This window comes from Salvia hispanica, unplaced genomic scaffold (genome assembly GCF_023119035.1).
Source record: "Salvia hispanica cultivar TCC Black 2014 unplaced genomic scaffold, UniMelb_Shisp_WGS_1.0 HiC_scaffold_375, whole genome shotgun sequence".
Lineage (NCBI taxonomy): Eukaryota > Viridiplantae > Streptophyta > Magnoliopsida > Lamiales > Lamiaceae > Salvia > Salvia hispanica.
The window spans coordinates 85150-111680 of record NW_025952108.1 but is presented as its reverse complement, the minus strand read 5'-3'; the positions used below and the strand labels follow the sequence as shown (position 1 = coordinate 111680).

General features: G+C 36.6%; 5 pseudogenes; 1 reads left to right on the top strand and 4 right to left on the bottom strand.

The window, feature by feature from the left end:
* Window positions 1-592: 592 nt before the first annotated feature.
* LOC125199106 lies at window positions 593-3996 on the top strand (annotated as a pseudogene).
* A 981-nt stretch (window positions 3997-4977) lies between these two features.
* Window positions 4978-7162, bottom strand: LOC125199105 (annotated as a pseudogene).
* Window positions 7163-8727: 1565 nt separating this feature from the next.
* Window positions 8728-14250, bottom strand: LOC125199104 (annotated as a pseudogene).
* A 1302-nt stretch (window positions 14251-15552) lies between these two features.
* On the bottom strand, window positions 15553-19474 carry LOC125199085 (annotated as a pseudogene).
* A 610-nt stretch (window positions 19475-20084) lies between these two features.
* On the bottom strand, window positions 20085-26184 carry LOC125199092 (annotated as a pseudogene).
* Window positions 26185-26531: the final 347 nt, after the last annotated feature.

Genomic DNA, 26531 nt, shown 5'->3' with positions numbered 1-26531 from the left:
ATAGCTGATGTTCAAGACAGATTTGGTGTGTCAATCAGTTATAAGAAGGCATGGTATGCAAAGAGAAAGGCTATAGAGTTTGTATATGGTGGATGAGAGGAATCATTTAAGCAGTTGCCAAGCTACATGTTTGAACTCCAGTCACAGAATCCAGACACAATTGTTGAGTGGAAGCACAACGAGCTGTTGAGTCAGAGACGTACAAATGTGTTCAACTATGTTTTCTGGGCATTTGGGCATGCAATACATGCTTTCCAGAAGGCTGCACCGGTGTTAACAATAGACGGGACTCACCTCCGAGGAAGATTTAAAGGTAAGTTGCTTGTTGTTTGTGGTTTTGATGCTAACAAGACATGCTTGCCTATTGCATATGCTGTGGTGGATGAAGAAACCAATGACAGTTGGTCGTGGTTTTTGGATCATGTAAGAACTCATGTGGTGAAATACGAGAGGGAGGTGTGCATTATATCAGATAGGCATAAAGGAATCTTCAAAGCAATGGAGTCTGAAATCATGACAAGGGCCCCGCAGATACACCACAAATTTTGTTTGGTTCATGTGAGGGCAAATAGTGTTTGGTTGTCAGGAAATGGAAAACCAATTATGGGAGGAATATGTTGATTGGAGAGGCAAAGCTGCTGTGAGAACCAAACATGGCGGTATGAGAGCTGCCATCTTTGTTTTAGGTAAGTAATTAAGATATATAACCAAAAATATACTGTGTCCATCTCAACCACACACTGTCACACACACTCAGCAATGAAGAAGACCCAAAAAGCCACTTGGAGTTGTGTGAATTCTTGCATACAGTCCCAACCAATTAACTTCCTTTAATACACTTTTCATAACACAATAAAAACGTACAAATCATTGCAATATCACAAAATATTTGTGATGACTTAATTTGATTTAATGTTTGGATATATATATTGATGATATACCAGTTGTGGAGGTATTGGAGAATTTGGCGTACCTGGCGAATGCAAGCAACTTGGTGTTGTACCTTACGCCAATACATGCATTTTGTACGTCGCAGGCGGCCAGCTCCGTCACCAATTTCATGGGAACGGCGTTTCTTTTAGCCCTTCTGGGTGGATTTTTATCCGACGCTTTCTTCACCACATACAATATCTACATAATTAGTGCCCTTACTGAGTTCCTGGTCAGTATATTTCCTTTTTCAAATAAATACCACTCCCTAGTATATTGCTTACCTCTATGTGACGAGAATTAAAATACGTTTCAACTAGCGATGAGAATTATTTGGAAGATACATATAAATTCATTAGACTGCTACGAGATTTGTCCAATCTAATTCATACGCGTTTATCATTTTTTCTCTCTTTCTAAAATTATGATAATTGAACACATCATATGCCAATATATTCCGACTAACCGATGTATTAATAACAATTAAGGATAGTGTTATACTATTTTTAATACGTGATAGATTTGATTACTTTTAATGTAACTCAATCGAAAATAGTACTACTCCATAACTCGAGTGAAAGCCGCAATTTATTGCTTTTTGTGCGTAGATACAGACAAAAGGCAAACTAACTTTTAAAGTAGTGCGGTGAAAATATCTTATTTTGTTTATGATTTCCTTGCTTATTTTTGGTTATCATTTAACATGATAAGACATCATGTTTCATGCCTAAAGGCCCTCGACCAATAGATCATTGCCACTAGTTATGATCTTTTATTCCCACTCCTTCACGTAACACTTGTGACGCGTATAATGGATTAGCTCATACAAAAACCATTTTTATTTGTGTAGAATATATAAATACTTGCACTAAACTTGTAAGTTATTTGTATTTAATATGAGTACATTGAGACTAGATAGTTCGAATCAAAAAGTGATGTAATAATAAAATATGAAGGGCAACTCGAAAAACTAAAATTGTAAGTATATTTTCAATAGGGAATAGAGCATATTAAACTCATTCTTATATTAAACGTGTAACGTTTATGGTTTAATTACTTAAGTACAATTTATCTAATGTTCTAAGTGCAATTTATATAATGCTCTAAGTTCAATTAATGCCTTATTCACATGTAACTAGTGCTAGGTAAAAATCATAGATTTCTACCATCTACTCTTTTATCTAACGGTTCATATTTGACATTGCATACACCACACATAGGGTATTATATGTTGCACTAGAAAATTATATAATTGTTATTTATTTTAATATAAGAAGTTTTGACATTAACCATCCTATCCATTTTCAACATTTCTATTTTATATACTATCTGATTTAGTTAAAAAAAAATTCCTACAACCCCCAAAATGTGTGTATGTGACAGGGTCTAAGCTGTATTGACAATGCAAGCAAAGTCAAGTTCCCTACAACCCCCAAAATGTGACAAAAAACAACAAGAAATGCAATGCCAACAAGTTGGTGGTGCAAAGGCTGCACTTCTTTTCTCAGGGCTATATCTAGTGGCGCTGGGCGTCGGCGGGATCAAGGGTTCCTTGCCGGCCCACGGGCCAGGCAGTTTGACAGCAGCACGCCACGTGGCAGGAAGCAGAGATCGAGTTTCTTCAACTACTTCGTCTTCTCCCTCGCCGCTGGGTCCCTCATGTGATGCACATTAGTGGTATGGATCGAAGACAACATTGGTTGGCAATGGGGATTCGGAATCTCCATGCTCACCATACTTTGTCCATACCCATGTTTCTAGCTGGTTCCAGCTTTTTATAGGAACAAGATCCCTCTTGGAGAGCCACTCTAACCACACCATATCTAAGGTATCTTCTTCTACATTAATAGCTACTCCATTTTAAATCATGAAATTTAGTCAAATACTAGTCAGTCCCCATAGTTTTTGAAATTAGAATATTAAATAAAAAAATTCAAATTTTCTAATTACTTATTCATAAACAAACTGACGTCTTTGGTGATGTTAAAAATGACATTTTTTAGTAAGAATAAGAACATGAAAAATACTTATTTTAGTGACACAGTAGTTTTTGAACATCATAGAAGACACATTTTGTACATTGATGGAAAAATAAAATAAATAAATAAAACTTTGTGATTTATTATTCTAATTTTTTAAAACTTATGGGATTAATCAATTTAGCAAAACTTCGTAATTTAAATATTTATAAATCCTTATTATAATTCTTTGTTTCATTTACCAACACTTGCCCACTCAAGTCCTTCAGAGTGAAACTAGGGGTTAATTGGGTACTATTTTCTTATTGGACTGGATTGAACTGGCTGAATTTAAGGCCACACATATAAATCATTCATTTTCCTATTACAGCAAAAATACTGCTATAATATTGGGCTAGTTAATAGTACTTCAGTATACATTAATTCTAATTCGTTCAGATATTGACATGTCCAAGCAGGTCCTGATAGCGTCATTGCTGAACTCATGCACGGCGCCAAGTTCCAGCAACGCCGTGGCAACTGTCGAGCAGCCCGCCGCAGTGCAAGGAAGAAAGCGAAAACGGAGACGAAGCACGAAGCGAATCCCCATCGGAAAGCCTGAAATTCCTGAACAGAGCAGCAGCAAACACAGAATCATCGAAGCTGAAATGCTCAGTGCAGCAAGTGGAGGAAGTGAAGATCGTGTTCGTCCTCCAATCTTCGCTTGCACCATAGTCCTCAACTGCTGCCTCGCCCAGCTCTCCACCTTCTCGGTCCAGCAAGCCGCCACCATGAACACCCGCCTCGGCCCCCTCAATCTCCCCCCGGCCTCCCTTCCCGTCTTCCCCGTCGTCTTCATCATGATCATCGCCCCTCTCTACGACCACGCCATCGTCCCCTCGAGATGGGGATTTCGCACCTCCAACACATCGGCGCCGGACCCGTCATCTCCGTCGTCGCCATGGCCGCCGCCGCCCTAGTCGAGACCAAGCGCCGGACAGCCGCTCACGATAAACTCGACTCGGACTCTCCTCTGCCGCTCACGTTTCTCTGGATCGTTTCAGTACCTTCTCCTCCGAATCGGCGGACCTGTTCATCCAAGAAATGAAACCAAGTGGGATCGGACATAGCAGTGAAAAAATATTGTAGATAAAAAGTATGAGCAGGTTTAGCAGCAATATTAAACCAACTATGTTTATTACTTTCTCATTTTGAACCAATAATCTATTTACTCATTTAGACAATTTGATGCTTTGAATCCATCTATATTTATTACGCCTTCTTTTTCAAGCAATAATATCTCTATAACTATAGTCCCATAAAATATGAGAAGGCACTAATTAAAATATCCAGGAATAACTACGACAAATAAAAGAGAAAATGACGGTAACGCGGCTCCAATTTCCTTCCAAATTTCTTCTTCTAAACTTATGTTACTCTTCTCGACAGTCTACAACTCCTTTTCTTTTAGAATCTTCCAACAAACACTTGAACAACTCACCTCTCTCATTCAATATCACGGCTACGAGCATACAATACCATCGGTCACCTATAACTGTGATTGCTTTCTTTTCCAGTTCCAATACGAGTACACTTTTAAAGATCGAAACCAATGGAATTTTCTGGCCACAAGGCCAGGATGTGGGGTCAGTCGACCCCTTCAACTCCACCTAGATTTGTTTGCTATAAACATTTATTGTCTTACAATCGATGTAGGCAGAAATATCAATAGTCCCGCTCATTAGCTCTAATACTAAAACATTTTTTAACATCAAGAGCAATGTAAGTTCACCTAGAATGTCACAAACATATCATCCCTCTATAACTAAATCAATTGCTTCCATATGCATATTCTATTGAGAAAAAAAAGAAACATGAAAACATTTATGTTTACTTCTCTAGACATAAGTCTAGACTGAATATTCTTCTTATAAGAAAAAAAAGTCTAGACTTATTATAACTTTCACACAAATTATGCCGGAGCAGGAGAGCAAGAAAATAATGCATCCCAAATGCTGAAAGGGTAGAGCAATTTATTTCAACTTTTTACAGTAGAAGGTGGCTACACTTTCGGTAAATTAACCGTTTATTACCATTCCTCATAAGTTAGAATAACAAAAAATTGAATGACCAACTCCTGATTAAAGGTGGAAGGATAGGGAGCCTCAATCTGAAGAGCTATAACGTGCACAACACTAGTCGGTGATTTCATTCTTGAGGATTCTATCGTTGGTGTCCATTTGCATAGTTCTCCTTCTTTGAACCACAAAGCTGCAGAAAAAACATGATTACAAATCAGATGAGCAATGTGCATACATGGCCAGTTTGGCCACCATTTCTGGCTATTCTAGAAGTACAAAGGTTGGCAAAGTTTATTAACAGAAAACACTTCATTCAGCATCATACAAATTGCAAATTATGTTTGCAAAAAAAAAAAAACAGTTGTCAGTAGATTTTTCTGACTATGCATCAGAGGTTCATATCAGAATTTGATTTAGTTTGTAAATATCAAACAAAAGAGTTGAACAAGAAAAACAATGATTTCGTCTCTAAGGTTATCAATAAATGGTATGCATGCTTGACCTTTGGATGCGGTCTCTACTCACAGGCTCTGCCTTTGTGACATTTTTACTAGGCATCAAGCATAAAAGAAGGGTTAATTTAAAGTTAGAAACCACACAACTGTGACCATATTTTAGTTGCATAGCAACTTAAAATTTGAGTTAGAATACATACTTCGGATTTTCAGGATTTTCCCATGGCCAAAACTATAGCGTTTTTGATTTAGATTTTCATTTCATGTGCAAAACAAAAGTACTTTATAAGTTGCATTTGATGAAAATTAATCTAGAATGAATATGCTACTTGAAATGATACTAACATTTTCTAAACATGGATGTAACTGATAATCTAGCTCAGGCTTTCTTTTGTTTTTTCTTCCTGAGCGATGATGCATTGACAAAAACTAATTTCTTCTTCAAGCTTTATTCATCTTTTCTTTTTTATGGTATATGTATAATGAAGCAATTGTGTGGGTCTAAAAAACGAATAATAAGGACATTCGAACATGCATTGTATTTTGCAAGAAAAACCCGTGACATCTGACCAGTAGCCCAAAATCATACAACTAACTGAAAATGTGAAGAGAAGCTACAAAAGCTTGCGGGAGTTTACCTAGTTCACGTATGCCATTCTCAGGACTATCACTTCCATGGACCACATTCCTGCAATTGGAATAGCAACAAACGCTTCTGAGATACAAGTATTCAAATGCTAAAGATGAACAAAAACTTGAGACTGCATAGCAGATTGCAAAAGGACATGGCTTCACCTTCCAGTTTGAACAGCAAGATCCCCTCTAATGGTGCCTGGCATAGCATTTAGAGGATTCTGCTCCAATTAACTTACGCTGCAGACTCAACGACACCCACACCCTCCCATGCCTAGTTGCCAAAGAGAAACCAAATACATTGTAAGACAAAAAACATAATCCACTAAACAAAAAAACAGACATAAAATACAATCGAAATCAAGTCGAAGCATACCATACACACAACAGGACCAGATGTAATGTAGCTGATAAGTTTAGGGAAAAAGGATTTTCCCCAGATCCTTATAATGCTCCTGAACCATCAGTCCATCATCAACACAGCATAAACATCCAGCAAACCAGTTTAATTCAGATGGACTGTTTTCAGCCCCAAATCAATCACATAACTATTAAAGAAATTTGAACAACAGACCTCTGCAAGCTCTTTGGGGCATTCAAATAGTTTCAATCCAGTCTTTTAAACCCTTTTTCTAAAACGGGAAATTATCTCTCCAACCTATCCATATCAAAAAAATTCATGAGCACAAAAACCCAAAAATTGAATGCTTATTTAGAAAATTGAAAATCTCCCCAGTCCACGTTGAACACCATCTGGCTTAATCATAATATAATCTCTTCCACTTCCTACGCAAAAAAAAAGATATAATTACAGCAATTAAGATAAGTAGGGATGATTGGGAAAAGGGGATTGTGGAAGAAACTGGGAAAATTGAAAGTAGAAATACCAGAAAGCAACTAAGTGGGGGAGGAAGATGTGGGGTTTTGCGGAGCAGTTGAGAGACGAGGAGTGTGTGAAGAGATGGAGGTGGAGGGAAGGGGAGAGAGGGGAAGTGCGGCGGCTAGGGCGGCGGAGAGATAGGTGGGAAAGGAACATTGGTGGCGAGTGAGGAAAAAATGGGGGAGTGAGCGTTGCTCCACCAAACACAGCTACAGCAGAATCCATTGCTATCTCTATCTCTCTCTGTTACTCACTCATTTCCCCTCTTATGAGCTAAATAAATACTATTATATTGTTTAAATAATTTTATTTTTAAATTATGACTTATAGTATTACTTATGCTATTGCTGTTGCTGAAATTTTAAATTTGATTATAAAATCTCTTTTTATTCTATTCTTTTTTCCCAAATTTTTGGTGAGGAATACTTTCAATTGAATAACATAGTTTGGGACAACTGTGGATAATTTAATTTTTATTTCGCCATATGCATATTTAATTGTTGACCATGTTGTGCATATCTATATATAGGGTTTGGCGTGTTTAAAAAAACATTTCATAATTGACGTATTAACTAACTGTCAAACATTCCCGGCGGAATTAGTATTATATAATTTAAAAGCCTAATTAAAGGGACTTTCCCATTTATTCTTCTAATTATTTTTTTTTTGATGTTTAATTAATAAAACTCTATTGAATACTTGACGTATATTAATTTGATAAGTGCAGTCTTTCATGCAAATCAAGCTAAAAACAAATAAAAGAAGAATCACTATGCAAATGGGCCCGACATTTCATGGTTGAGATCTTCACAAATTTTTCCAAAAAAATTTTTAAAATCAATATACAAATTATTCAAATTTACCATAATTTAACAACTTACAGAAAAAATCATATTAATCTTCAAGCAGAAAAATAAAAAGGGGGGAACTACATTTTAAAACTTTAAATTCTATCGAAAGACAATGATACGGAGTAAATGGATATTGACATTTGATATAGATATCAAAAATAGATATTGATATTGATATCAACAAAAATATTGATATTGATATCAACAATAGATACTTCATACTGTGGGTTGGGGGGGATGATACAAAATATCTTCTATTTTATTTATTTTCAAGTTCAGTTAATTTTTTTATAATCAGGATTTGTATTAACAGGATTCATTATAATTTTCTATACAAATGATGACTATTATTTAAGAGACATCTTAAAAACACATAACAGTACTATAGCACCCATAACTGTCACCCGAGGGGGGCTGGCCCCCCGCGAGCCTCCCCCGGGGAGGGGTGTCCCCTTTTTGGGGGCAGCCCCCGCTACATGGCGCCTTCCTGGTTGGTGGTGAGTCTGTGACCTGGGAGAAGCCAGATGACATGCCTAAAATTGAGAAGTGGGGAAAAAGTAACATGTAAAATATAAATTCAATATCGGGGTATAGTAAAGGTGTTACAAAAAACCAAAATAAAGAGAGGAGTATAGTAAAGGAATATAAAGCAAGAAAAAAATGAATGAGATTGAAAATATGAATGAACATGAATATGAATAGTACTTTCAAAAACCCCTTTCTTCTGTTTCCTGTAAATGTCACTCCTATTCCCACAAATCCTCTAAAAAAACCACGTTTTGAATCGAAGTTGTTTTGGGTCCTTCTCTGATACAAAAAAAAGAAACAAAAACGGTGTGTTAGTAACTACATAAAACGACAGCCTTAAACCCAAATCCCAAAGCAACAAGGCCAATGAATAGCGCGTTGCTCACTACATGTAACTTGAAAAGTCACCTGCTAGTCGCCCAGCACAAACAGAGCTTCTTCAGCGATGGGTCTCCACGCTCAGCGCACGAGTAGTTGATTCCAAGCCCAACACTCAGCCCCCTCAACAAATGCACCGTCGAAGAACAGAGAACAGTTCTTCTGGGAAAGCCTGTCATTATAGCCCCAGAAAAAAAAAAAGAATTATAGTCCATACATTCAATGATCAAATGACATGTTCCAAAAAAAGAGAATAGATGGCCTCCCAAACATAAATTAAGAGAGAAATAAACAACACATAATTATGTAATACTCCTAGATGATACATTTCTGATTGTACCCTAAACTTTAAAATGAGAGTTGGTGCATAACAGAGAATGGATGGGAAATGAAAAAATCTTGATGTAGATAGAAGTTACAGGGCAGGACGTAACATTGACGTAATTGGCTTCAAGATTGCAAGAATAAAATGAAAATTAAGTAAGTGGGAACCAATTTAATAAACTAATACGCCACCTCAACGCCAATTTTTTTTAAACGAAGATTCTTCTGCAAATGGTGAACATAGTTACACCAGGAGGTAGCTTTTTTAAAAAATAGTTTGAGCCAATCAAACAACCCGTCTGCTCATCCTCACAGTTGCTTAAGGTGTCTATGCCAAGCTCCCCAACATCAGCTAGCCATGTTTAGTACAACCCAAACAGGTATATGAGAACATGAAAATTATCAATCATATACAGTTTTCTCTCAATAATTAGATTAAAGAACGGATATTTATTTGAAGAATCATGTTAACAGCATATAATTTGCATGTCCAAAGTCTAATCCCAATACAATCCACCAACAGACCAACTTATTTGATATTTTAAAAAATAAATTTCACTGAATTTGACATGTCCGACAGAGACTCCTCTACAACATTTGCCCATAAAGCATATCAAACATGTAATTTGATAGACTTCAAGTATCAAACTTGGCTCTGCTCTTATTAGAGAATATACTTCACTGGATAAGATGAAACAAAAAATGAAAGTGTACCGGCAAAGATACATCCAGAGTCCAAGTAAAGTAAAACATAAAACTTTATGTAGATAGGTGTGCTATTTTGGCTTAAATAGCCCTGAAATATATAAAATGGAGGCAAACCATACGTAATACAAGTCCTTCCCCCTTTCTCTTCCACTGTTTGTGTGAGAGAGAGAAAGAGCTCCTTGAAAACGTGTGAATTCTTGTGTTATGGTGTATTTTAGATCTGTTAGTATATATTTGTATGTAAACATTGATCAACTGCGAGAACCCTTCTTCCGATTGCTGCCCAGAAGCAACCGTGAGATGTTATTTAAAATGATTGGACAGAAACCATCGGAAATGGAATTTAATAGTATCATATAATTTGGAAGTAAAGAATGGTTAACCTCATGCCACAACATAATAGCAAAAGTAGCTCATTGTTCCAATCTGATTACATAATAGACAAGGTGTGTCACCTGTAGCTTTCTGATGCCCTGATTGGATCGTTATCTGCAAGAGCAAGCACCAGACTAGCATATCCTAATCTTAATTGATTAGGAAGATCCTTCACTTGCCCATAATCAAGCAACGCCACCTAATTAGTGAAGAAAAAGTAGAATTTTTTGAGAGAATTGATACATATTCACGTGGAAACGGCAGTAAATGGAATTCTTCAAGGAAACAAGATAAGGCATTAACTGGATGTTGATTACCTGAGAACCTCTACAAATTAAAATATTCCCAGGATGAGGATCGGCGTGAAAGAACCCACTCTTCAATATCATTTGTCCATAAGCCAGAGTCAAACTTTTTAGGATGTTCCTGTACATAAGAAAACTTAATCATAAGATAGAAACCTCTAGTGCCATTACCGCAAGAAAATACCGCAAACACGGCAGGGATAAGATAACAACAAAAATTTCCCACGGTCAGAGATTTACAAACAACATATCAGAGTGCATCCAAAAATTTGAGATTAGAGATTCAACTTTGGTATAACAAAAGAACAGGTCAACATATTTTATACGGTTAACCATATTTGAACTTCCTTACATGACACAAGAGATGTTTTTATTATCTTATGCTTCACCACAAACAGCATAGAGTCTAGATACCCATCCTTCCTCAATGCGTGAAATGCGAAGGCATTAATCCTCAAAAAATTTAAAGAAATTTTTCCCTACACTCCTTTTCGAAACAATACAATGAACCTTGCAGTTATTTATGGACATTGGAACCTGGGTTAGAGAAAGACATTTTTGAAGTTCTAGAAACTAATATGCTCTATCCACCAAAACACCTATTAATCCAGAACCCCAATTTATGGAATCGACCTGGAAGGGAGAACTGATATCTCATAACTTGCTTTTTCTAATTACCTATAGGAAAACTTGTTGCAGACAATATCATTAATTGTACCAAATGATGGGAAAGCATCTGTGAAGAAGACAGGAAAACAGAGGCACAAGACTCTGTTTTAGAGAATCAGATCTTAGATAACGATAAATGCATATAGTATCATCTTGAACAGTGTGACTAATATTAAGCAGAAAGCAGCAAGTATGAACCTTAGATGATGAGCACAAGAGTATAAAAAGTCCATCAACAGGTTATATACAGGAAAAAAAAATTAACATTTGAGTAAGCACATACTTTAAAAAAAAAGAGAATTTTCATACTCTCTGGGATGTTCTAGGAGCTTACTGCTTTGCTGCTGCCGCTACCTTACCCTCAGGATTTATGCCTCTTTTTGCTATCTCATCTCCAAGCCTCAGAATCGGAATTCCATCAATATATTCCATTACCAGAACCCTCCTAATATGGCAATTCAATAATTTCTTAATCAGATATATCCATTAAAAAAGAGCATGTATTGGACATTTGCAGTGGACTTGTGATTCCAAAAATTTTAAAAGTTTTTTGGAAATTCAAATGATTAGCGCCTGGGATGAGAACATTCATGTCACTGGAAGAAGATGAAACCATCATACCTTGTGTTCATATTCCCAATCAATCGAGGAACTGAAACTGGGGACTTTTTGTTATTTTCATAAAGGAAATGCAATTTTCTCCATCGCATCTGTTTCCCCTCAGAAAATTGAACTCATATCCAATCTTAGAACACAAACAAGCAAATGTCACTAATAAAACAGAAAAAGAGGCAAGCCAGTCTAATTCACTTGAATATGGGTGGAACTGTTCCGTAGGTAAACAAACAGCATAATCTTAGCAAAAGTGTCCCTTACATGCCTACAAGGAAATGGGCTCGAATTTTTTTAAAAAGAAAATAAAGGTATTCAGAATGAATAGAAGCACAAATAAGAGAATGTACTAATCCTGGTGGCACACTGGCACTAAAGAATTGCATCCAGAAAACATTATTAGTTGCAAGTCAGTGCATGCATTATCAGAAAATAATGGGGGAAAGGGGGAAAAAAGGTGCATGTAACATTAGTACCTATTTACTGTTTTCCCAACTCGAGAATATTAAAATAATAGTACTACTAGTTTGTATTTGTTCTATTCTTTTTTAAACTGGGAAAAACAAGAATATTCATAGAGTAATATTAAGTTCAGGTGAATTACTTCATGCCGCGTAAATTACTAGGAAATTCTTGTGCAACTCATTTCAAGATCTCATAAGCAAAAATGTAACTTGAAAATCTGGCATATGAATGGAGCACTCATAGAACTATAAATCAGGCGAGTAAATTTGGCAAGGAAATACTGGAGCACCAGATATACCTGTGTTTCCATTTCTTTAGTTACAGAGTACAGATCAAATCTTATATCTGTCTTTTGCATGTATAAGGCAAGCTTGCAGATTGCGAATATCAGTCATCATCAGATCCTGCACACCAGGATGCTGAACCTGCAATAACAAGACAAATGGACCTTAAAATACATGTCAGGTCCAAATCTGGTAGTGAAGTTTTCTACCTTTACAACGACATCAGTTTTATCACCTTTTAGTCTTGCTCTGTGGACCTGATTAGAAAAAAATAGATAAGGCAAGTTTTGTGCGTAAGCTGGCCAATTCTTTGAGAGCAAGTTCCGCAGAAAAAAACTGAGAAAATTAAATCTGCATTGTACACCAATACGAAAATATATATCGTTCATGCGATATTAGGATATGGCCAGTAATTGTATATCTTGCAATAAATGTGAACAATTGTTTACAAGGGTCGTATGATGTTTTAACAAGCAAAATTTAGATAGGAATTTCTATAAAACCAACTGTCCAGCCAAATAAGTTCTTTTAAAAAACGAAATTTTAGTAAAACATTATTGCACTCTCTTCCCCCAAATAATTAAAGCAGTCAGTGTGTACACATCCAAATCAACATCTCAACTACTGAAAATCTATTTTGTTCACTATTTTCACTAAAAGTGTATTCTCTAGAATGGGCACATCCGCAACATGTCTTTCTTCATATTTCTACTGTAGATTTCAGTCTAAACTATACTTAAAGCCTTCAGTAAACCAAAAAAAAGCTACTTGTAGCATTCCTATTTTGAGATTGAAATAGAAGGAAAATATGGAATTTTCCCCTCTCAGCATTATATCACTGAGTTACAATTTTCTTCAGATCAATGTAACATGCTGAGAATCCAACCTTTATCACAGGGTGCAAAGAAGAGTACCTGTGCAATTGATCAGAACCAAGAGGTTCATATCAAATCTATCAAACAGTTCATCAATACTTCGACCCAATTCCTTCTCCAACACAACCTTGACCACATTGTACGGAGTAGGGGGGCCCGATCACACAGTGTGACTAGCCTTTTCACCCAGGCCGAGGAGCCAAGTCTGGCTTCCCAATAATTTGAGCCACCTAGCAAATACGACACCCAAACATTAAATCTTAAACTTCCACCTCATACATCATTAAATCTTCAAACACTACAATCATAAATGTTTAAACAAAATACGCCAGCACCACAGCCACAAAGCACGAAAAAACAACACTCTAACCAATCGAAATTTCGACCCTAAACCGAAGGCACAATCGAAATCTCACAAAGAATTAAGCATCCAAAACCTGAAATGTGACTAATTAACTAAAATTTAAAGTAATACCCTTTAAGAAAAAACCGCCGAGATCAGCACACATATTGTATATCTTATCAGCAGCAAGCTGGTGTGATTCTCCCACATTACCTCCCTCTTCGCCGCATTTTCTCAAAATTTACTCGCACTTGAAACACCTAATCATTCAATACAAAAAATTCACTAAATTTGTCACATCCTCTTCATGCTAATTTATCCAAACACTAAAAAAAAAACGAATTCGACACAAATTATTGTAATTTTACAGTGAAATACCTTGTAACCAGTGTAGATATCAACAGCTCGAACCCAGAATTGGAATGAGCGGTGCCACGGCCTGAACTGAGTGGAAACCTTTTCGCGAAATTCGTTAAAATCAAGAGGAAGCATAGTGAATTTGGGATTAAATTTGGTGCTCTTGCGTTGGCGGGTCCTCTTATAGTTATATGGAGTATTAAATTATTAATGATGGGATTTTTGTGGCGTGGGAATGTGGGGATTATTACATAAGGTTGGTGAGAGTCGCATGCAGCTCTACAATCTCTTTGTTGCTTACTCACTACAGAATTCAGATAGGTTGTTGAGGTTCACACCTTTGTAATGTGTTGTGCTACTTGTGCATGACCCAGCAAATTCACCTAAACTAAATTATTAAATTATATTTTGTTCCATTTCCCAACTTGAAAATTAATTGAAAAATTATAAATTTAGATTTAGGCACTATGTCCTATGTCACAAGGCTTCAAAAAAATCAGGTCAACTAATATTGCGATGACACGAGTTAAAATTCGTAATTAATAAATTAATTAAAAAGGAGATAAAGTACATTGAAATAGTCACTAAATAGTGAAACCTATAAATCATACGTAAAAGAAAAGAGAAAAGAAAACATTTCCATTAATGAATATAGACTATTTTTATGAAACATGAAAAATGAAATTCAAACTTTATTTTTTATTGGAGTATATTGATCATATTTTCAATCAACTCATGTTGTTTTCTGTATAAATAAATCGTATAGTTTGACTGATAGATTAACTAAATTTCATTATTTTTCTGCCAATTTCACTATATATTGCTTCTTTAAATAAGTACTACTACTATTTTTCTGTACAATTACGAAATTCCATTCAGTTATTAATAGCAAATCTTTCCTACTGGAATGCCTTCGGCGACTGCCCTTCAATAGGCTAGGTTAAGTGCTACTACTAGTTAGTAGTGTGTTTAATCCGTTAAATTAAACCTAATGCACTCTCACTCTCTCTCTCTCTCCACACACACGTTAAAAACACTCCAGCAATGTCATATAGTATTCCCTCCATCTCATAGTAAATAAACACTTGGAATTGACTCTGAGATTTTAGATGACGTTATTTTGAGTATTACGTAAGAAAGAAAATAATATATTTATATTAATGTGGAGGGACTTTTTCCAAAAAAAAATATGACATCTTTTGTAGAACAAACTAAAAGGAAAGTGCACATCTATTATGGAACTGGAGAGACAAATTATGTGTAAAAATAGAATCTCATATATAACATTTACAGTCATATATTCAGACAACGAATCAATGACAACGACAATTCACACGTGTTCAATCAGTATCAGTCTTAATTTGCATTAGAGTAACAAAAGTCGTCTACGAAAAGAAAGGCAAATAATGATGTTGAAAACAACATTGATCAAAAAACTTCAACCATAAGTGATAGGAAGAGAGGGAAGGAAAGTAGATGCAGCTTTGTTATATGAAAAAAAATTGGAATTCAAATTTTAACCATAGGAATAAAATTTGAGTTCTGAAATAACAAAACCTAATCATAAGCTAAGTTCAAAGATCAATCACACGCGACAGCTTCTGGATGCGGTTCAGCGGGAAATCCCCTTGCTTGATGGTAGACTGGTAGAAGCTTTCTTTCCTGACGGTTTTTCCCAAACGCCTGCAACTTTGTCTATCTTGCAATGTAGTTCCCCCCAATAAAGCGGGACAGCCGCTACAAACCAGACAAAACAGATTAAGATATCGTGGAGCAGGAGGCTAAAACATAGAAATTTACATATTTGAATGGGGAAATGGGCCACATATCAATAAATCCACTGTCACACCAAATGATTTGGCCATAGCTTCAATGGTCACACTCTTGTAGGTTTCCCAAGAACTGTAGCAAAACAGTTCTGATCCCCCTCATGTAGATCAAGGCGGGGTGCAAAGGGGCCCAACTTAACGTGCTCGGTAAAGGTGAATAACCAAAATGGAGAATATAATTACATGTATAAGATTTTTACCTCCTCTGATCAAAGGAATGTTGGGATAAAATCACAATGAGCGGTAAATAGAAGAACAAGAATCCTGCTAGAAGGTGGGTTACTTCCCAAAAAGCGGAAAGAATGATTTATACTGGCAATCATATAAAGAGTTCAGAAAGTCTGATAAGTATGGGTTTTTGCCAATGACGGTCGGGATCTCGGGGGATCCACCATGCCAATATCCAACCACAAAGAAGTTGAATAATTAACAGCATGGTGGTTGAAAGTATTGCGGGGGGAAAAGCTTTTTGAAACATTAAATAGTTCATAAGAAACATCCAAAAGTTATTTAATCCTTCACATAAAACAGCCACTTTAAATGACAATCTCCAGGCTACAGTTACATATATGGTCAGGCCATTCAGTAATGCAATTGAAACAAGGCACACACCGATATTACCTGATGTTTAAAATCATCATCAGTGTCTCCATCATTTAAGGTCTATCCCAAACCCAAACAAATGCAAACAAAAACCTTGCTGATGAAAAATAGAAAATTGAACCCGCCAATCATAATCCCAACTGATAATCATCATTTTTTATAAAATGAGTAAAACCCAATATTAATCGTAGTTATCAAACTAAACAAATCCAAAAAAGCATGGATTCTTACTCATAACTTTTGGATGACAATGTAAGGTATTACTATTTCACAACAACAAATAATTAGCTGAGATCAAACAAATTTGGGCATCAAATGACCAATAACATTTTTGTGGTCGGACTTATAATACAAATGAAATACTCCCTCTATCCCTTTAAAAAATGAAATGTTTCCTAAAATGACAACAACATCATCTCTACTTTTTCATCTCTCTTACTTTTTTCTCCTCAACAACTCACAACACAACAATACATAAAATCCCATGCAAAAAGAAAATGTTTCATTTCTAATGGGACGGGGGGAGTAGTATTGAAGCATTCAGCTCTTATACATCATTTTTATGACCATTCATAAGCATTTTAGGGAAAATAGTACCTCATTTTTTTAAAACTTATACAAGCCCAAGTAATGTGAGGCATTAGCATAAAATTTTTTCCTAATTATTATGAAGAATAACTGCCTTAAATGTTTTTCATTTTTTTCTACCTATGGCTACACACTGATCAACACATTATATAAAGGCACGGGTTACACCATTAAAAAGGTTGAGGCAAACCAAGCAAGTTTGTGATATAGTGAAATTAAGAGCAATTCGAGAAAAACAAAAAACCTTTTGTTTTAGGAAACTCATCCAATGATATGATGCTCAAGGCCAGTATAAAATATGAAGGTGTCATAGGGGAAGAGCCAAAGTTGTGAAAGTTTAAATAGAATCAAGGAAGAGATCTGCTGCTTTTTTAAATTGCGAGTGGACATGGTTTAAAACCCCCATACACCTTCAACCCGGGTTTTTCCCCTTTCCCTCCCACCCCCTCTTCAAACAACCTGTAACGTTGAAAGTGAAAATTAGTGGTCAACGTAGTGCACAAAAACAAACCAAGGTTTGGGAAATTTTTTTCCAAGAGCAACATAAATCAAAGCTTACTTCTTTGCTTTGTCAATGCTTTTTTGGGGATAAGATCAAAGTCCATGTGAAAAAACCAATCTGTAGTGTGTGGGAAAACCAAATCCATCTTCTGTCCAACTGCAACAGTCTTGCCCCCGGTTATTTTAAGTTGTTCAAGTGCCTTTTCCTGGGTATCAAAGAATGTAAAGGAGTTCATTTGGAAAAAAAAACAGAAAATAGACACAGGGGGGTTTTTTTTATGTACCTTGTCACCAATTCAATGTAAAACAAATTTGGCCAAATGAGCTTCCCTAACTTCATTTCACCCAAGTTTCCCCGGCAGCGACCCCAGATGAAATTACAGAGATAAAAGGAAATCACACTCTAAATATTTTGAACTTTAGATGGTCTAGATAATATCTGTTCATACTATATTAATGAATTTATGAGGTCGAAGAAACAATACAAGGGTGGTAGAACTTTTTGCAAAAAAAGGGAAATACACTGTATTTAGAAATCCTTAAGGCCTAACAACTAAAAGTGAATGGTTAAGCTATAAAAAACCCAAAGGGTAGGAAAAAGTACCCAAATGAGGCCCCCTATCTATAGGCCTAGCAGTCATTAAGTTTTTCTGCTTACTGTTCCAAAAAAAGAACAAAACACCAAGCGCTGATGGTTGATGGGAAAAACTTATTCAGTGAATTAGTACATATAACAATATGGAATTTTTTAGTAACTATGTCACATGAAGATATCATTAGATTCAGAAAACCCAAATTTTAGAGGCTCATTTCACAGAAGCAGTACTTGCACAGTTGCACTACCAGCATAAGTTTCCCCTCATAAAAGATGACTATTCAACCCAACTCCATAGCTTGCACTTCTCGACCCAACAGGGTATCAATTCCATAAGCTAACAATCAACAAATGAATAAGTAAAAACCAAACAGACTTTAGACCTTTAAAAACTCATATGAGCGAATGTCCAAAAAAACTGACCACTGATTTATGTAGTATTTTACTTCCCCATTAATGCCCAAACCCAATATAGTTCCACTAACCATTTTTTTTCTCCTTAACTGCACGGACAAGGTATTAACCCCACAACAAAATGCTAATATTACACTCAAACATCAAGAAGGCAAACAATTGCCATTAGTATCAGATTGCTCAGACTCAAGTCACTCAACAACAAATTAAATGAAACCATCTGAGTCAGTCTAGCTCCCATACTCAACCGCTCACGGGAAACCCAAGTAAGTCTGGAAATAACTGAAACATCAATCTATTGTCCAAAAGGTCACACAATTAAAATTTATTTGACTCTAACACCTAAAATGCAAAAGCAACTGCTGAATTAACAAGGATTTTCAGGCATCAGATTATTGCAGTAAGAAAGATACCACCAGAAATGCACATTTGAATATTGTGAGAAACTCAGCAGAGCAATTGGCAGAAATCATACTCTTTTACATTATTAAGAAGCTGATATTTTTACTCACTGAACCACAAATCACAGAGATCCCATAACGCAACTCAATGTTAGAAGTTCGTGTAATTCAAGGAACGCAAAACTTACTTCTCTTCGAGCTTCTTCAGCTCATCATCGATCTTGGAGCGCATCGAGTCAAGTGCCTTCTGATCCAAATCCAAAACCTTGCTTGCAACTAGGGTTTCGTACAACGGCGCCATATCTACCAAAACAAATCCAGTGCAATGAAGTGCCGCACAATAATAACAACAACGAATTAAGGAATTATTGGCAGAGAAAATTGTCCAATTACCGTTGGCGACGATGAAGTTGAAGACCTCATCACGGAGGCGGACTTTTTCGATATCATCGACGTCGTTCTGAGTGAGAAGGAATAGATTGTTGGCGAGCACAAGCTGCGGCTGCTGAACACCTTCTTCGCCTTCCATCGAATTTTTAGTGCTTCCTTCTAGTCGGGAGATGAACAAGAGTTTGCTTGAGGAGGGAGTAACACAGAGATGCAGATAGTGATCAGAGAGAACTTCTGCTTTGGGTCTAAAAATAAAAAGAAAAGCCTTCAAATTCGCTGCTTTCTCATGATTGGGCTTCACAAAATTAATGTGGACATTTTAGTTGTGGGCTACTATAAATTAAATATTTCAGAACTATTTTGTTATGAGCTCTACAAATATTTTGGGAAAATATTACTCTAAATTCAAGTTATTCCCATTATCAACACTTTTAAATATTTCTATGATTCTTAGCAGTAATAGTTAATATTTATAAAAATATATAGTAGTAGTACTACCGTTGTATAAAGTTACTTGATCATATTCTGTTTTGAATTGCCTATCATTGCTTGAATCATTTCCCTATTGAGCTAAAAATATCTCAATTTCATATTCAACCAATTTATTCACCTTAAATACAAAGTGGGATCATTTTATGTCATTTCTTTTGCTAGTTTATATCTCAATTTCGATCTAAAATATTTCTGGACTTGAAAACAGAAAGAAAAATAATGATCCTCATTTTCTCAAAAAAGAGAGAAATAAACTTTCATGTGTTTATATCGACTATTACAAACAAGGAAGTAGTGATTTTATGAGTTTAGGAAGGGAATCTTAATGGTAGTTTGGAAGTAGCTGGAAACAGAGTAATGCCTTGGGCAGTAGTTGATGAGGAGGATTCAAGTGCTCGAGAAGCTTGCAGAGCCATCTCTGCATGCAGTTGTAAACATCCAACCGCAAGCTGCATATTCAAAAACATGGTCAAGCTTCCACATTGATCAAATCAAACTGCACCACTACTTGTGAAGCATGGTGGCTCAGAATTAATATATCAGGCGTAATGATTCATATGAAATTTCAGCAGTGGCGTAAGCCGATATTTACTTGCTTACCGTGTGGCATTCTCTGTCTGTATCCGACTCGGCTACTTTTAGCGCCCATCTGTGTATCCAGTCGAGCCCTTCTGAGATTTCAATATTTCCTTCAGCCACCGCAGAGGCAACGAACGAGGGTGGAGGGCCACTAGAATACACGACGCTGTGAAAAGGACAGACCTTCTCACATATGCTTCTGGATGGTGAGATATCTCCCTGTGCAATATAAGACAAAGATCCAAATCAAATCTAAAAAACTATACGATGGTCGGCCCTCATATATAAAGAGGCCAATTAATAATTAACACCAATTGGTGGCACTCGAACAATGCCATTACCTGGATCTTAGCATGTCCAGAAGAGGGGTGGCTAGAACAGAGGCTTCGGGTGCATTGCTGCACATTTTATACAAACACCGAGCGTGTGGATGAGTTTCCGAGGACAATGAAATCCCTTCCTAGTAAATTAACCCCGTGTGTCTTTTGATCGTGCCCCTGCATGGCCGGGAGCATAAATGCTGCAGCATATTGAGGAAAACTATTTTGAGACCATTCCAACTGGCTGTCATGTGTTGGATGTTTGAGGCTCCATCGACGTGACTTTCCTTCCTATTCTGACTTGCTTTTGATGTTAACTCTCTTTCATAAGAATAAGACCAGTTTAGAGGAGTTTCTGTTGAAGAAATCTCTTTCCAAGACCCTGCCCCGGGAGGACCATCATTTCTTGGTGTGAACCATGGTTGGTCTAAGGAGGATATCAGAGTCGCTGGTCGATGTTCTGATGTCAAAATTCTAGTATTTGCAAGCTCCTGAGCTGCATCAGTCATCACATCCAAGATCATTATCCGCTGACTGGTGTCAACATTAGGTGAATAAAGCAATTTGTGCATGCTTTCAAGTGACTCGAGAGGTCTTGTGGCAATTAAACCCACCAGGGCCTTCTGTCTTCTTTCTTCTGCCGAATCTTCTTCTCCTTCGACAGTGGACTCAGAGCAACGAACCTGCACAAGAGCTTTACCCAGATCACTGGCGAGATATTTAAGCTCATCTGGTGATGCACGAATGAGCTTCTCAGCAGCATCAAGGGCCTTTTCAACCTGCAAATCATCCACAAATATTCAGTGATATAACTAACCAACTATATGCAACTTGTAGGTGAACTTTACTAACACACTACACTAGTGTAAGACATAAGAAATAGTAAGACGCGAAGCTAGCTAATCAACCTAAGCCTCCACACTGGGTGCAACTGCTTACAGCTATCAAGATGTGCAATGTAAGAAGTCATTTAGAAGATTGGTTAATAATCTAGAACTTACACCCTCAGCGTCATCTGATTTTCTTAATGCTCCAACCACATCTACCAACTGTGTAAACTTCCTTTTCAGATCTGCATCATCATCAGTCAAGTCGTAGGGTTGTAATGATGAGCGCTAGATGTCTCAGAATCATCACTTTCGTAGTCACTCCCTTCTTGAAGGGTGTATTCATTATTTAGTTCTGCTGGATCAATAATCTCATCCGGGTCAATTATATTAAACGCTGATTCCTTGTTCTTCCGAGATTTAGAGACATGAACCCCCTTTTCTGCACTCTTTTGAGTTTCATTTCCTGATATTTGGTTAGAAGAGCTTTCTCTTTCTTCAGTCTTTTCTTCACCAGGCACTGTTGCAGTGGCAGAGACCTCTCTTGGGGTTGCTAAACCAAAGTCCCAGTCAATGGTTTCTTCCTGACAACTATCGTCAAGATACAAAGGATTATCGGGGTCTATAATCTTTGAAAATACTAAAGCAATACTGCTTGCCATTTTTCGAATCAAATATACAGGGTTCTCCAATCTACCTGCAGGAAATGCAATTTTGGTGTAAATAGGAAATTTAGAAAAATAAACAAGAGTTTTAACTAAGACAAAACCAAATCCTTACAACTAATTCCCTGAAGAATTAAGTGCAATGCATCTTTTGTTGCATTTAGATCTTCTTTAGTCATCTGCTGCAGGCAAAGACCTAAAGCAGCAGTTACATCTGTAAACTATGTTAAGGCGCACAAGAAGAAAGGTATAAGCATAAAAGTTAACAGAAATAATCAAAAGATCAAAAAAATTGTAAATTTCTAAAGTTGTTGTGCAGTTGAAATGATTGGACAAACTCTCTTCTAGACCATGCACCAAAGTGTCAAAGCTACTACCCTTAATAATTTACTAATAAGGATACAGATTTGTTGCTCAGTTGAAGATGATTGGACAAACTCTCTTCTAGACCATGCTACTATAAGATGGTGCACTGCGTCCGATAGACTTCGAGCATTATAAGATTTTGACGAAGCACTTTGAGGGGGACATTCAAGCACAGCAAAGTGAATAATCCATCTCAAGCAACAGGTGGGAAATACTTTCCAGAACAAAAACTTCTCCATAAAAGTGAATCTGACACTCAAAGGTAAGAGGCATTTCAGCAAACATCACAAAAAGAAAGGTCAAGACCATAATCAGTTAATTTGAACTTTCAAGTGAAGTAGAATGGTAAGTTGGCACCAATTTATGCACCTGACAGAAGGGTGTTGTTTGTAGATCCGGCTAAAAGCATCCATAAAATCCAGTACCCTTCAACCTCGTTAGCTTTTTGAGTAGCCAGTTGACGCAAAGTTCTTCAGCTATTCTCTCCACTGAATGAGAATCATTTACTGCCTCAATAATCTTCAGCCAGAAGCGAATACCAGGTCTTGACTCAAATATTTCACTCAAGGCAAGATCAGAAGTTGATGACAAGACACTTCGGACTTTTACGAGGATCTTTAGAATCATCTCCCTTATCATGATATCTGCCAGGATGTAAAAACTGTGAAATTAGAGTTTTACTCATGTCAGAGTATTGAGGCTACAAAAGCAGAAACTTCAGGCTTTATGAGTTTCAAAGTACCAGTAGATCCCGACGACTAATGCGGGCAAATGCTTCTCCAATAAAAAGTATAACACCATTCACGTGGCTGTTATATGCAACATCTGACTCTTCTACAAATTTCAAATCCCATTCCTCCACACCATGGAGAAGTTGACTGGTTAGGTTTTGAAGAATAAACTGGAAATATAAAGTAACGGATTAAAACAGAGTACAAAAACAATGGAAAATATTTAACTTAAAATGATGTTTCAACACTCAAAATATCATGTAGGCTTGATGAGAAAATTACGGATTCATGATATACTAGTAGTCTAGTAGCTTGCAGGTGTCACGCAGCTGTATATTCAATCCGTTCATTTATTTTAGCTTGTCAGCTAAATCATAAATTTTAAGTGAGCAGTTGTTCTAGTCATAGAAGAATGCATAATGTGTTATAAGCGTTTTATACAACTTTTATGCATATAAAGAAAAGACTGCATTTTGAATCAAAATAAGGATACCGTGGGGTGAGTGAAGCTGGAGCTGCTCGTCTTGTTTTGTCTGGAATTGATGTAATCAGCTGTGAGGTTGCAGAAATGGCCTTCTTTACTTGTTCATGGCTGAGGTCTTCAAAGTGACAATTACCAGCAAACTCTCTAGTCATCTGACATACCAAATCATTGTCCAGCAGGCAAATCACAAGTAATCTATCAAAAATAGCAGAGGAAATAGAGTTAAGTAGAAAACTCATGGAACACATTTATTGATTGATTGAGTTTGAGCCTAGTCATGCTAATAGTACCAAACATCCTTGTCTAGGGGTACCAAGAAATATGTCAGCATTAACACATGTTAGACTCATGTAACTACATATAGAACATAACATTAAGTCATATGCAGATGTACAAGCACAACAAGTAGGCTACAGTGAATACTCCACCGATGACCTATATAGCATAACAAATTCTTCAAACAAAATTGTGATTCATAAAATGATGCTTTGATAAGTGACACTGAGCAGCCACACAATATACAGAGACAAGTGCATGGTATATGACCAAACTGAAAATTTCAAGTCGAGTTAGTAGTCAATATTCACCCATTCTTTCTAAGCTGAATCCAGCGAAACATAAAAATCAATGGTAAAAGTCAGAACACGATATGAAAAACAAATACACATAAGTTCCGAACAGTTCACAGCATTAAATGTTAAATATTTCCTCCCATCTTCGGACATGAAATAAAAATAACCTTAGTCAACAAAGATTAATCAATGAAGAATATAAAACTTAATTTTCAGAACACTGGTAGAATCTTGACGAATATTTACGACCTTGTAAGTGCCAATTAGAGAGGGGAAGCAGGACAGGAATACTTGAATATGATTTGATCCAGTAATGCAGAAGTGACTTAATATTGAGTGTGAAGTGTTATTTATACAGATATGTGCATGAAGCATAGCAGGTCATGAAAGAGAGCCCTTCAACAGAAAATGTCAATCAACCTCGTCAAAGATGGATATTACTATGATAGAAGAATAACTTATTACCTTTCTGCATTCGAGATCACAGCAGTTGAATCATAACTGCCACTTTCACCAGGCTGAAGACAAGGAACCACCACCTGAACTATCTCAGTGGCACACCCATCTACAAAGAATGCATCATATACATGCTTCCTCGCGGAAGCGGGAAAGCAGGCTAGCCAGTTGGAAGCAACATCTGTGAACCATGGAAAATGCTTTTAGAAATAAAAAGGACTCATTATCAAATGACTAATCGATACAAACAATTCAACTATTTGCCATTTCTCATAAACAGAAGCTCTTCGATAAGAGATTCCTATAAATGTAGCAAGTGGTCAACATAAAGATATCCAAAAGGTAGAACTTAGAAGAGATAACAACCGTAAATAGAGCGAGAACGGTATGGAGACTAGACAAATTTAAGACAGACATAAAAGCTTTCTCAGTGTCAAATAAACTCAGCTCAATATGTATCCATCATGTTTCGGCTTTTGCTTTGGACAACAAAATAGAGTTACATATACGTGCATAAAATGTTGCTAATTAGGAGCACCACTGAGACAGCTACTTTTGCATGTATCAGCCAACAAACAGAACCCATATACTATTTATTATCATTTTTATAAAACGAGTGCAGAAACGGAAGTGTGTCTCCTAATGGGGGTCGGAGGGAGTAGTACTCTAAAACAAAAAGTACCACAATCGATTAACAAGCCCACAAGTGCATGCATATTAGAACTTTTGAATAATATATTCAGGGGGAGATCAAATCATACCATACAACAACACTCTAGCACATACACGGAACCCAGATCCTTTATAGAATACACGCCACCATTCAGTTTTCTCATCTTGGCTAGGAACCTCCACAGCCCCTAACTACCCAAAAGTAGAAGAAAAACATTACACAATCATGGCGGGACATAAAAAATCAACAAAACTTGGAAAAGAAAGGAAAACAGATATCCTGGTTTTCTGTATTTCTAAATTTCGATTCCACAATCGAATCCTATAGCTTAAAAATAGGACATATGCGTACCTCGTCTCGATATTTCTCATCAACACTACCTACATTTCGCAAACAAAAATTGTTATTAATCACTATTCTACAAACTATCGATCATAAAATACACATTAGGTCATTTAAACTACCTGAAATAGAATCGGGATTGAGGGGGAATAGGCAGACGGCCAGAGAGTGGAGAGCTATGACGACTTGGTCGACATGCTTGGCGTCATCAATGGAGGAGATTACGTTTCCCACTCTCTCCAGTACTCTTCTCTCAAGTTCTGCCCTTTTCTTCCGGGGTGATTCTTCTCCTCCAACAGCCATGGGAAGTTAAGTTTAAAGTAGTAATCACGCAAGCTACACTGCGGTCAATAAGCTAAAAATTGTCGGGCAGAACTAGCTGCAACTGATTTTGTTTCAAAGGCGCCACCAAAATCCACGGAGGACGGCGACGACTTGGTTGTGAACGGGAACGGGAGTTTTTCTGAAGCCAATTTAAGGTAAAGTATAAAAATTAAATCTTTAAGCGAGAATATAAAAATTTTCATAATTTTATGTACTCAATTAATTAATTAAAATAAATAAATAAAATTACTGTAGTATACAGTATTTGCTGAATAAATAAATAAATGGTTTAACAATAAACCCTCACTGTATCAGCATCTTCGCCTATTGAAGCAGAAAACAGTTTCATAAACGGCAAAAGGGGGAAA